We start from the raw sequence: 14,393 nt of genomic DNA, 5'->3' as shown, positions 1-14,393 counted from the left end.
GAGGAAAGCTTTACGCGTTTGATGCAAGGCGGCAAAAGTTTTACCTGTATTCGCGTTGTTTAAAACGGACCGGCTAAAACGGCGTCCCGGCGGTATCTGATGTTTGAGCAAAAGGATTTGTCTGGCGCTTTCTTACTGGTCTATATATCAAGGCAGCTAATTGGTTCGCCTGGTATTATCGTGCATCTTAAAGCGACATGACTCCATATCGCTAAGTGCCCAGTTTTAAACAGTCATAAGTATTTAGTCTTTCTAAATTATTTCTGAAATGTTTATTTTAGGTTTATTTTTGGTTTGTTTGCTGTGGGGTTATCAATGAGAAAATAAATAAGTGAATAAAGTAAATAGAAAAGGCATACCTACTCCTAGTGTCATATACAGAAAGGTCTTATTACCCAAGGGACTATATATTTACAGACTGATCCTATTATTTACCTAAATTAAAGAGGTATGAAAGCAGAGGCATATATCGTCTTTGTTATAATATGGCATTTATCCACGGTAGATCATTATTTAAGCCATGGGTAAATGTATTAAGAGTAAAAATCCAATACACCTCTCTTTTTTTCCTAATTTTGTCTTTGCCGTTGTTATTAGCTATATGAATCTTTTCTAGGATGTGCCAACGAATCTGGGACAGAGAATGATGGAACTCAGAAAAATGGGATGCCAACGGTGCTGTCAGTTTGTTTGTTTTAATCGCAGATCTATGTTCCGTTAGGCGGAGTTTCATAGTTCTTGCGGTTTCTCCAACGTAACCTAAGTTACATGGACACAATATCAAATAAACAATATTGGTTGTATTGCATGTCCATAGTTCCTTAGCCTGTAGTTGTACTTTATTAAATGTGAATGTCTCACCTGATATTATGCCATCACAAGATTGACATGTGCCACATCTGGAGGTGCCCTTAATGGCATTTTCTCCATTTACTGATTTCTGTACAAAGGGGACAGTATTGGTAGTTCCACTGAACCGTGATCTAACCACTAGATCTTTAAGGTTTTTGTTGCGTCGATGCGCAAACATGGGTTTTGGTAGTTTTGGTTGTGTCGGTTCTATATTCAATAAATGCCAATTTGAGTTGATGATCTGTCTAACTGTGGCATTTAGAGGGGAATGTTTTGTTATACAGACCAGCTTCTGTTCCTTCTGTTGTTTATTTGAATTCAGAAGAGCATCGCGGTCAAAGTATCGAGCTCGCTTATATGCCTCACGTATCAAACGATTTGGATATCCGCGAGCGAGGAATTTCTCTTTCATTTTTACAGCCTGAGTATCATAGTCTTTAATGCTTGTGCAGTTTCTGCGCACTCTCAAAAACTGCGAAAATGGTATCAGATCCTTCTGATTTCTCGGATGGTAGCTACTAAAATGGAGTAGCGTATTCCTTGCTGTTGACTTAGTATATAAGTCAACCGTCAAATTCTCGAATTCATTTTTGATGTATATGTCAAGGAATTCCACTTTTGTAGCATCAACATGTGCAGTAAAGCGGAGATTGCTATCCGCTAAATTAATCCATTCTAAGAATTCCTGTAGAGTCTGTTCCCCATTGGTCCATATAAAAAATATATCGTCAATAAACCGGTACCAATGGGAAACAGACTCATAGAAAGGTGCCATCTCGTTGTGTATATGATGAAATTCAAACCTTGCCATGTAAATATTGGCTATCGATGGGGCCATTGCTGCCCCCATGCTTACGCCTTTTGTTTGCTGGTACATATGTTCTCCAAATTGGAACACATTTTCTTGAAGTACCACTGATAAACATTGTAGGATAAAAGGTTTATTACATGGGATCTTGTGCAAGTCAATAAACCAACTCGTAGCCTCTATAGCTCCTTTCTGGGGAATGTTGCTATAGAGGGATTCAACATCCAACGTGACTAGCAGATCTTTATTTTTATCAAATGGTAGATGTTCAACCTTTGAGATGATTGCCCAGTATCTTTTATATAGGAAGGGGTAAACTGAATATATGGTCTTAGGATGTTATCCAGATATTTTGATAATGCTTCAGTGGGAGTTCCAATGGTTGTAACAATCTGACTGTAGGGCGGATTTTCTTCATTTTTATGCATTGTAGGAGTACCATAAATGCAGGCTAACTTTCTTTGTGATTTATTAAGAAATTCATGTTCTTTTTTGGTGATAATGTTATTATTTAAAGCTTGTGTAGTTATTTTTTGAATGGATTTCATTACTTTCTCTGTAGGATTTTTTTTGACTTTTTTGTAAAATATCGGATCATTCAGCACAGCGAGCATGTTCGCTTCGTACTTGATGGAGTCAATCAGAACAATCCCACCTCCCTTGTCACTGCCTTTAATTCTAATTGATTTGTTGTTCTTCAGATTGAGGAGAGCTGTATGCTCATCCTTTGAGATATTATATACAGGCTTGGGTACATATTGAAGGGCTGATTTTAATTTATTAATAACAACTTTTTCAAATATGGCCATCTCAGGACCAAGCTGATCCAAAGAGGGGGTAAAGGTGGATGGTAAAGATACGATATTATTCATACCTATTTCCGGTTGTAACTCTTCTTTGTTTATGAAGAACTTCTGTAGTCTAACCTTTCTAAAAAAGGAATGTATATCCTGATAGAGTTCGAATAGATTGACATTTGAGTGGGGTACAAACGAAAGGCCTTTTGTTAAAATAGAGACATCTGACTCCGAGAGGGCATAGTTAGAAAGATTAAAAATGGGTATTATAGCCATTGCCTTTGATACTGTTTGTTGCGAGTCTCCAGATATTGTTGGGGCTCCGCAGGATAATGAGGTTGATGGGGTTGATAGTGGCCTCGCGATTGGGGCTAAAATCGCACTCGTTGTCGCCCTCGTTTCGCTCCGCGATATCCTAAAAAAGGTTGGCGCTGGTTCCTACGTCCATTATTTGGATTATATGGGCCTTCTTCCTGATAGTTAGAGTCACCATCTTATTCTGGATCAGAAGAGTCTGAAAAGGTATTAATCTTAGGTTGGTTGTAGTTACTCCCTCCTTGTTGGTATTCTGTTTTGTAGAAACCATCCCCGAGATATGGATAGGTTCGTTCTATTGTATAGAATCTTTTATCTTTAGAGAACTTCTCCTGTTTTCTCTTTGTGAGATATTCGGAGAAAGACACAATATCCTTTTTTAGAGCCTCTAGTTGATTTTCAGCTTCCTCTAAGGTGGTGGATTTTTTTATCTTGTCCTCTAATTCCTCTATTTCTTTTTTCAGTTCTGCAGCTAATTCCTTAGATGTTGCTATAATGAGGATCATAAGATCGCGCGAGCACCTGCTCGCGATCATACTCCATTTATGGAGAAATGTTTTAACATCAACGAATAAACCTGGGATGTTTCTAATTTTTAGGCCTAGTGGGATAATGCCTGCCTTTAAGTAATTCAACATGAACTCGCCATGTGCTTCTATTCTTATCAGTTTCTTCCTTAAATTGGATAACTTCCCTATGTCACTGTTATTTTGAAAAACTGGAGCTGAACTTTGATTCTGTGGTACTGTAATGCCTACTAGTGTAGCAAAGTCCTCATCTGAGAACCCAAATGTTTCCATTTGAGCCATGATTTGATATTGGTGTAGATTGTATGAAAAATAAAGTAAAGAGAGGAAAGGTTTAGGTTGTGTTAGGACAGTGGAAAGTGCTAGTTTTCAAACACGTATTTCCACAACAAATCAATTCAAAAATATGGCAACCACTTATTATCTATAGCGGTATATATATTATAGAAAAACCATTCGGTCCCACACGGATGAACCGTGGGTAGCAATATGTGAGACAACAAGGATTATATTACTGTGCAAGCTCCATCTCTGTAATGTGACAGCTTTCTCTATAAATGAATTTACAATTTTTTATAAATTGATGGGTATCTCAAATTCTGTTCAATAACGGCATGTACAAATTAGCCCAGGTTAAAATATGATTAATATAGGTTAAAAACAAGAATGTCCAAATGTAGGTATGTTTTAATATTTGTGAATGTATTCTTTGGGAAGTATTGCAAAGTACTCTCATTTCAATAGTCACCAAATTGTCCTTTATATCAACATTTCTCCTACATTAGACCATTTGTTATATCTGAGTCATATAATTTACTACAATGACAAACACTATATGTATATTTATTAAACAGGAGAACAGAGCATTCCTTTATATCCTGCAAAATAGTAGAGCCAGTAGAAAGGAAGTTAAAATATTGTAAACAACAGGAGCCACTGGCATGAGGTGCATCAGATTTCAAATAATTAAATTGTTTCCATTTGCTCAGGATTTGTATCCCATCACTATTTTACTCACTGTTTAAACATGTAATGATTCATTACCTGTATAGACCCTTCTCTGTAGATCAGACACTCAAAGACACAGCTATAACTGAACTGATCAGATTAAAAGCTTTGCCCTGATAACATGAATAAAGTGAGACATGGATAAAGTGAGACATGGATAAAGTGATAGAGCAGCAGTGAGTTAATTTATCATAATATCATCAGTTGTAACATAATTTGTACCGAACCCAGTCCGATAAAACGGAAGTAAATTCTTTTCATTCACCCATGCTTCAAGATCTTCCAAAAGAAATCATGGATACATCTTGGCATCTATAGTCTAAAGAGCAACTGGCTGATTAATTCTTGGGATCCTCAATTTTGTCTTTCGGGAATAGTATTTATTTCTTCATCATACCTGGTACTACTGTAGTTTGAAGAGCTGCAGAGTACCGAGATACATGACAGGCTGCCTAATACTGAGGGTCCAATTTAAAGACTGCAGCAGTAGTGTATAATAAGCTTTACAAGAATGTATTATCTTTCTTTCCCTTTCCCCATCAACCTGACAAATGATCAACAAGAGAACATTTTATTTCTCTCACCCCTAAAGCAGTGAGTCTAATGTATTTACTACATCCAGAGGCAATGTTGAGTAATGGATATCAATTTTTAATGAGGCATCCACAAAGATGTTGATGAGGTTAATGCAGTTCGCTGTACTACCTTCACTTGCAGTATTCAGTGCATTAATGAAGTAAAAGAAACACTCATGATTCTTTGTTTTTCAAATTGCTTGTTATTAGCTACTGAGTTTCAATACCCTTTCTGCCTCCCAAATCGACTCCTTGTACTATCGTCTGCAGGCACCCAGTTGCTCTCCCAACCCCGAATTTAAAATTCAGTTAACCAGCTTCTTCATGAACAGTAGGGTCTGTGGCTGAGACCTGATTCTAGGGCCAATGTTAAGAAATCACAGATGGCCTCAACAAGGTGTTTCTTGGGCCCACAAATGACTATGAAAATGAGGAACTGCAACAAAATAAGGGACATTTGAAACATTTGCTGCAGAAGACACTCTTATCTGTGTATAGATTTGTCCAGATCAAATGAAATGTTTATGTACATCCAAGAATGTCTTCAAAATTGTTCATGTTCATGAATATTACTGCAGTGTCTCGAAACAAAAAGTTCGGATTTAAGCATCGTTTAGGTACAGAGACTCATTTTAGTGTATAAATAAGTTTTTCAGTTGTATGCAGAGATTGCAGTGAAGAAGGTGTAAAGAAGTAAACTTAAATTCCTCATTTTCTGTAGCCTGTATGCACAGAACTTCAATAATACTGGAATCTTTTATATACGGACAAAAATGAAATCTTGCAATGTTCAATCACCATCCGTTGCAGCAGTCCTGTATTGCAAAATCTGCATCATTCAGATTATCCACTTTCTCTTTATACATTTAGTAAATTATCTGGTACAATGTCCATTGACAAACTATGTTATGAGTGATTCCTATATTTTTTATTTCAATTTGTTTTTTAAAACCACTTATGTTTATGTGTCTTGTATCAGTATGATGTTGCCCTATTTCCTTGTAAAGTCTGCAAAAATTCTATTTTACTTCTGCTTGTTCGGTTTCTTAAATTGTTGTTTTTGCTACTTTGTGCATGCTACTGCTTTTTCTTTGTATCTTGGGGAATCTTTTGTCAAAACCATGAACAGCACATTGAATGGTTAAATGTAATCGTGGACGTATCACTTACCATTATCGCCTCCAACCAGTAAATTTATCTGAAGATTTAGGTGATTGCTGTTTTTAGTATTTTTTAAGAAATACAACGGCTCCCTATAGGTATTCATGTTTTCTTAATGTCTGAGCCTTAGTCTGCTCTGTATCACCTGTCACTTTTAAATTGACTTCTTCTGATGTCTCATATGAGGGAATACTGAGATATGACTATTTTGCTTAAAAGCCATATCATGGTTTCTCTCTATTGTGATATACCCGATATGTCATCAGATCTCCCACTTTGAGTAAAGACTTGATACATGTACCACATATATATGTTTTTTCCCCTATGTGGCATCTCAAATAAAACAACAGGTGGCTCTTTTACTTTAAAGGCTTGTCACATTCAGAACACTTGTATGGTTTCTCACCAGTATGAATTCTTTGATGGACAGTCAGCTTTGTCTTTGTAATGAAAGCCTTGTCACATTCTGAACATTTATGCGGCTTCTCCCCAGTGTGGGTTCTCCGATGTACTGATAGATCACCTTTTCGCTAGAAAGTTCTGACACATGCAGTACACTTATATGGTTTCTCCCCAGTGTGGCTTCTGTGATGAACTAACAGTTCAGACTTATTATTGAAAGCCTTGTCACATTCTGCACATTTATACGGTTTGTCCCCACTGTGATTCCTCTGATGTAGCAAGAGGTTACTCTTTTCCATGATCATCTTGTCGCACTCAGAACATTTATATGGTGTCTCACCAGTGTGTAACAGATGATGTATAAGCAAATGTCTTTTTGTAATGAAAGACTTGTCACATTCAGAACATTTATGAGGAGTCTCCCCAGTGTGTTTTCTCTGATGTACTGAAAGCCCACTCTTTTGTTTGAAAGCCTTGTTACATTCAGAACATTTATATGGATTCTCACCAGTATGATTTTTCTGATGTAGTGATAGCTCGCCCTTACTCTTAAAAGCCTTTTTACATTCAGAACATGTATATGGTTTCTCGCCAGTGTGATTTCTTTGATGTATAATTAGCAGTTGCTTTGTAATGAAACACTTCTCACACTCACCACATTTGTATGGTTTTTCACCAGTGTGAGTTCTCTGATGTCGCTACAACTTTCCTTTTTGAATAAAAGCATAATGGCATTCAGAACATTTATACGGTTTTTCCCCAGTGTGAATTCTCTCATGTAATGATAATTCACTCTTTTGCTTGAAAGCCTTTTCACATTCAGAACATTTGTATGGTCTCTCACCAGTATGAGTTTGATGATGTATTATCAACTGTGTTTTTGTAATAAAAGCCTTCTCATATTCGGAACAAGTATAAGGTTTCTCTCCTGTGTGATTTCTCTGAGGTAATGAAAGCTCACTCTTTTGCCTGAAAGCCTTGGTACAATTAGAACATTTGAAAGGTTTCTCACCAGTGTGATTTCTCTGATGTAGCAATATGGTGTACGTTCCCTTAAAAGACTTTTGACATTGAGGACATGTATATGGTTTCTCTCCAGTGTGATTTCTATTATGTGATACTAGTTCACCCTTTTGACTGAAAGCCTTGTCACATTCAGAACATGCATACTGATAGGGTTCGCTGATGTATCATGAGCTTTGTCTTTGTAATGAAGGTTTTGTCACACTGAGTACATTTATGTGATCTTGGTCCACTGTGAGGTTTGTCCTTTTGCAGAGACATTTGTGATGAAATCTCAAGACGATTAAATAGCTTCTCTTCAGTATGGTTTTATTCTTCTACAATTACATGTGTCTTTCTAATAGAAATTGTGGCATAATCTGTATATTTATTTGGTGTTGATATGTTGATGTCTCCCTGATGTTTTTCAGGATATGCAGCATTTCTAGGGTCTGTCCGAGTAACTACTTACAATGTAGGTCTATTTTGAATAAAAATATCAATGGAAATTAACTGCTCTTGATTCTAAACGTTCAGCACTAGTGCAACCACAGCAACCAACATCAAGGTGATAGTTGGTGAGGGGGTTATATATTAGATGATGTGCACCTCTGTCATTGCCTTGTTAAATTAGTCAAAGATATTTACGAATTTGTCCCTTAACCACAAGATACTAAGATGAAAGTCTAGTTGGAAGCATGTTTCTGTCTCCATTCTGAATCTCTTCTTTTCATTCTTGCTAATACGAAGGCAATGTAATAGTATTAGCCAACTACTCTTTCTGTAGCACATTTAGTCCACTGATAGTCTAGTCTTTGTTCCGCATGGCATACATGATGTGCGATAAGATGGTCATTTATGCGATACACATTCTCCGGCTCAAAGCATTTGCATGACATCCACAAGGCTAGCCTCCCTCCAATGGATAGAATGTCTTAGAGTTCACGTAGAGGACAATCATAAGTATATCCTCAGAATTCTTCCATTGATAGTTTCCTCAGCATTGACATTTTGTTATTATCCTTGTTACCTAAGACAGAAAGATTTTGTTGCATTTTATATATTTGTCGGTTCTCTGTCCACTATAAATCTCTTAAAGGTGTAGAGGTCTTTGAAGTGTTAAGGGGTGTCATATTCTTCAGAAACACATCATTACTTTAGTGTGTGGTACTAACCTGAATAGAAAAATGCTGTTCACAGTTGAAGCTCTCATCAATAACAATCGCAGACCTTCTTTGATGTGCTCAATTCTCCAAAAACTGGCCCATACCTTTGGGGATCAACGCTTCCAAATTGGTATTGAATTGTCTGATTCCAACAAAATGTTCCTGGAAATGCTGATATCATTCTGGATTCCTTCTCACCTATGAAGCTGAAAAATAAGCAGAAGCATTTTGAAGTCTAAAACAATATAAAAAAAAATATATAACTTTTTTTTTCATTATGAAACTGGGCTAATATAATCCTGAATAATAAGATAAAATGTTGGGATGTAGTAACTGCCCAAGGCACAGCCAATACATATACATCAGATGGGATGGAGTTAATGTGCAAAGACATGAGTAATGATAACTGGACTATGATGTGTAGACGAAGATAGAGTAGAAGGCTGCACAGAACACACATATATATGCAAAACAGGAAGGAAGGAACTCCGGGCAGAGTTTTTAAGCATAGGATTAGCACAGTGCCATCTATGCCGAGCTAGAAAGGGACATAGCCGTAGTCACCTAACTGCATAGTCAGAGTAGAGCTAAGGCTACTGTCTAGCTTGAACATTTATCAATGCACATAGTGAAATGCAGTACAATTCATATAATCCTCAGAGAAGCTTGCTATCATTATGAGTTATTATTTATTTTGCATTAAGTATCTATTACAGGCATCATATCATGGACTTGCCTGTTTTCCTTTAGGCCATAAAAGTTATTATTCAGTTGCACTAGCGGATTTGTTTATTTTCATTACTGTGCAACAATGGGCATTAAGTGCAGTACATTTATTGTGTGTTGAAAAAATTATCATCATTATGGCAATGCAAGGAAAAAATGCAAATTAGGGGACATTGGTTCATTCATCAAACTCACAATATGTGTATGTATGGAGTATTTGCATAATGGAAAACTAGCCGCAAATGGGCAGTGAACGCCATTGAGCGTGTTGCTTATTAGGAGCTGATGTTGAGATGAGGCCAGTCAGGGGGGTTAAGTGACTTGGACGGACGCAGTGAGATCACCTTCCAGTTTAGAACTGTGCAAGGCGCTAGTCAATCCTGGCTTTAACACATTTGATGTAGGCTCCAGCAGCACCAATTGTTGCCAGTGAAGGGATATATGAAAGGGAGAACATAAGTATTAGCAGGCGGAAGGAAAATGGTTTCTTGGGATTTCATGTGGATGCAGTGTGGATTCGGACCACAAACAATTGTCACTTTAATTAAACAACGCTTCTGAGAGGCCAGACGGCTTTGGTTTCTATCACCAGTACTTCAACATGGCTAGGAAATGTCGGAGGGTGGTCCTACCTGGCTCTTGCATACGACAGTGCAATGATGTTGATAAGCCTATGGTGAGATAGGGAAAGCTTTTCTAAAGGTAATTAATTTTCTCAGACGAGGAGCAAAGCCAGGCATATTACTGATTCAACATGAAATCAACAATTTCATTAAATGGAGAGGGAACATGAAGAAGACACTGATGGCCCATGCCAGATTACTGGTTTCAAGAGTAATCATTTGGCTTGAACTCATTCCAAGGTGCAGGGGTCAGTATGCAGGGAAGGAAACAAGTGAATAGAAGGGAGATCCGCATGGAGAGGACCAACTTTGAAACCTGAGCATGCATGCTTTTTTTCGACCAGCACTGTACAGTACTCTTGTAGGGGGCTCCCTTGGTCCCAGAGGGCCTGGCATAGCAACAGAGCTTGTGAGCGGAGAAGAGGCGCTTTGTGTGTGTCTTGATTCATGTAATGATGTGTTTTGCTTGAAACACCTAAAACTTTCTTAAAACACAGAACAGGTTGTCCACTATGCAGAAAATAAATGTTATTCTCTCTGAGGGAGGAGTGAGCAGGGGCTGCCTTTTAGAGAGAATGACAAAAGCCAGATAAGTTCAAAAGGCTAACGCACCTTGTGCAGAGCACTGAGTTTAAACTATATGCTATAGCTGTACTCCTATAGACAAAAGCAAGTTCAAAACCTACTGCGCTGAGTTCTTTTATAACAAGAGGTTCACAGGCTACCAGCAAGAACGTCATTGATGGAGCAGCTTTTGCTCCTAGTTTCTCCTTTGGTTAGGATGACCAGATGGCTCTAATTTACTGGGAGAGTCTCAGTTTTTCAGTAACAATCTCATTAAAATGTGTGTAAGTCCATCACATCCCGGCGTTTAAAGAGGTGGAACTTAGCACCGATAGGCAAGGCAGCCCGTTTACCGGAGCAGAATAAGACACCAACACTTACAGGAAGCATCTTAAAAGAATATTGCAGGATATTGTATTATTATCACAAAATACCAAATGTGAAATACTAATAATTAGGGCCTGCTTTAGAGTCTGGCTGACAGGGTACTCTTTTAAAAACTGGATGGAACTCCCTCTCTGCGAAACTGTCAGTCTGCCTTTCTCATTTAGCGATGGTTAGATCTAATGTTTTCCATTGACGGAGCCCCCACTGGCTATGTTGAAAAACTTCATCCTGTGGCCCAATGGAATAAGGGCCGTTGAAGGAAGGACATTACATTGCTTGCACTGTTTAGGGTGGATGATATAATATCTGTGTTTTTTAAGTCTGTCACCACCAGTCAAAACATTGTGGTGAGGGACCAAAGAAACAAAAAAAATATTGACCACTCATGCTTTGAATCATTTTTTTTTTCAGCAACAACCCTCTACTTTAAGCTTGCTTCTGAAGAAAACAATCTTAAAAGTATGGTGGATGGCGGTCTAAGTTGTTGGCGACCCTCGAACAATGCTTTTTGTACACGGAAAGGAGCGGCCATGGCAGTGGTTTCTTCCAATGTACAGAGATGACCGGCAGAGTCAGCAGTGACCTCTAAACCTGGCGAACTGTAGTCTGTCAGGGTGGCGGAGGTAATGTCCTTCGCCACCTTGATTGACGGAGTACCGTCTGCCTATCCAGAAAGAAAGCGCTCAAGGCCTCATTGCCACCCGTTTTCCATCTTGATGTGCATTGTCATTTAAAAAAAACAAGGAAGCATGCTAGAATGTCTATGATTAGTAGCAATTCTAAGTAATGCAGGACTGGGAAAAGAGATGACCTTTTCTCCACACTGATGGCCCATTTTACAGACCCGCAAGGATTTCGCGAATTTCAAAGTACTCGCGAAATCTGGAGTTTTATAAAAATTCAGCGATTTTTACAAAACTGCTGCGAAATTTGGAAAATATGATTTTTTTTAATGAGGCTAACAAAGGGCTTTTCACCTCGCAATTCCCAGAGCAAATTAAGAATTTACTCAATATTCGTAAGAACTGGAAAACTTTCAAGAGCACCAGGAATTAAATACAGGGTGCGGACCACTAAAAAAGAACTTGCCACAACACAATCCCAAGAGGTGTAAGGGAACTGAAACAAAAGGGATGCACAACAAACATGAGGGGTTGAAATGCCGGTGAGCATACTGAGGGCAGGTGGAGAATGCAAATACAACACCTGTGCCAGGCATATTCCTCATTCTCTTGATCCCCTATATGCTTACTGTCTAAAAGAACCCAGAAGTATTCCTCTCTTCTGCTTCGTTTGTCCTGGAAGCAGTTTCATACTTTAATGACCCACTAGGCCGTTAATGGGAGGTACACGCGTCCACCGATATCAGAACTTTTACATGTGGGGTGACGAAAATACAGGCTAACACCACATGGTGTCTTGTTATATTCTTTCCAAGTCCCTGACCATTTGGACACACAGATGCAACAAAGGTCAGATCTAGCCAGCTTTCCAGCATGGTCTGTTTAAACCTGTGGTAGGAGCATCACAACATTTGCGCTTTAGAAACTTATTTGTGACTACTTTGAATTTGACAGGACGGTGGTTTCCAAAGAGAAGCTCATAAATACCACTGCAAGAGGGTAGTATGATGGAGCTGTGGAGAAGGTGAATAAATGGAACAAGACTACATGAAAGAAATGGAAGAATGGAGTGTATACTAATGGATGGATGGTTAGTTGAATGGATGGAGAGAAGGTGGACAGATGAATGGGAAAATGGATGTGAGGAAGATAGAAGGTTGGATGGATTGGTAGCTGGATACCAAGGAGGAATGGATGGTTAGCAGGATGTAGTGATGGGTGAAGAGAAGGATTGGGAGATTGGAGAAAATGATGAATGAGGATGAGGCTGGAGGAAAGGTTGAATGGATGGATGGGTGAATAAGAAAGGAAGATTGGGTAACAGGATGGCTTTAGAGAATGTGGATGGATGGTTGATGAGATGTATGATAGATGTGAAGAAGGTTAGAAAGAAGGACGGAGGGACAGAAAGAGAGAAGTATAGATGAGGAGAGAATTGGAGCAATAGATAGATGAATGGATAGAAGGGTGGACAGGAGGATGGGTGCAGAAAAAGGAGGATGGGTGTATGGATAATTGATAGGTGGGATAACTATGGAGAGAAAAGAAGCATCGATTGAAGATAGGATGAGAGATGGGTGGATGATGGATGGAGGGAGGGAGAGAAGGAAGAAAGATTGACTGAGATTGCTTAAGATCATTAGGAAAATATTGCCATTTTTACCCGAGAGTACAAGGAAAACGGTTGTGACTTCTTTAGTGCTCTCGTCCCTCGACTATTGCAATGGACTCTTTGTAAATGCACAAGCAAAGGTGGTGGCCAAACTGCAGCTCATCCAGAATGCTGCGGCAAGGCTGCTAGCAGGCATCCCCAGATTTCAGTCGACCAAACAGGCAATAAGAAATTTTCATTGGTTAACAGTGAGGAATCGCATCAGATTCAAGACCTTGTGTCTTACCTATAAAGCGCTCAAAGGTCAAGGTCCAGCGTTTCTTAAACAGAAACTGCGTTACTATCTTCCGAAAAGAGCCCTTCGATCGGAACAGAGTCTTCTTCTGGTGGTGCCTCGAACCAGAACTGTTAAATGGGGCGATCGATGCTTCATTAATTCCGCAGCCAAACTCTGGAACTCGCTTCCTATGGAATTAAAAGCTGCACCTTCACTAATCCAATTCAGAAAACTTGCAAAAACATGGCTATTTGACCAATAGCGATCCGCACCTCTCTTCATAAGGTTGACCGCATGATTAATTGAGATTGCCAGCTTAAGTCACAGCGCCGAGACACCCACGGGTATTTGTTGCGCTTTAGAAGTGTTTAAAATAAATAAATAAATAAATAAAAGTGTGGAGGCATGGAGAGACTATTAAAAGGATGAATAGATGAATGTAAAGAAGGGACAAACGAAGCAAAGATAGATGCATGGGTGAATGAGTGGAAGGATGCAGAGAATAAAAGGTGTATGGATACACAGATGGAGAGAAGAATAGAAGGCATGACAAATACAGAAAAAAGTGTTGAGGGGAAGGAAGGATGGATTTATAAAGTGATGGTAAAAGTACAGAAAGAATGACAAAGAGAAGGAATGATAGCAGGAGAGTGGAGTGGATGAAGAGAAGGGAAGATGAATGGATGGAGAGAAGTGAGATGATTGGATGGATAGAAAAATAATGAAAGCATGATGAAGAGAAGGAAGAAAACAATGACAAAAAATATTGAAACAAGGATGGAGAGAAGCATGGAAAAGGAGATAAAGGTGAAAGGAAGAAAGAATATAAAGAAAGGAGAGGAGAAAATGCAAAAAAGCAGAAATGATAGAGAGAGAAAGATGAAAGGAAGGAAAGAAGAAAGGAAATTCATAAGGAATGAAGTAATGAAGAAAGCTACAGTGGAAACTGATGGAAAGAAATGAAAACA

The 14,393-nt window shown here is 38.6% G+C and overlaps 1 pseudogene; it reads right to left on the bottom strand.

Annotated features, from left to right (window-relative positions):
• LOC147700321 (uncharacterized) overlaps nt 1-7,666 on the bottom strand; it is a 133,330-nt pseudogene extending 125,664 nt beyond the window's left edge.
• Nucleotides 7,667-14,393: the final 6,727 nt, after the last annotated feature.

The sequence above is a fragment of the Lissotriton vulgaris genome, chromosome 8 (genome assembly GCF_964263255.1).
Source record: "Lissotriton vulgaris chromosome 8, aLisVul1.2, whole genome shotgun sequence".
Classification (NCBI taxonomy): domain Eukaryota; kingdom Metazoa; phylum Chordata; class Amphibia; order Caudata; family Salamandridae; genus Lissotriton; species Lissotriton vulgaris.
Note: the sequence above shows the minus strand (reverse complement) of the source record. Positions and strands in the feature narration are given on the sequence as shown.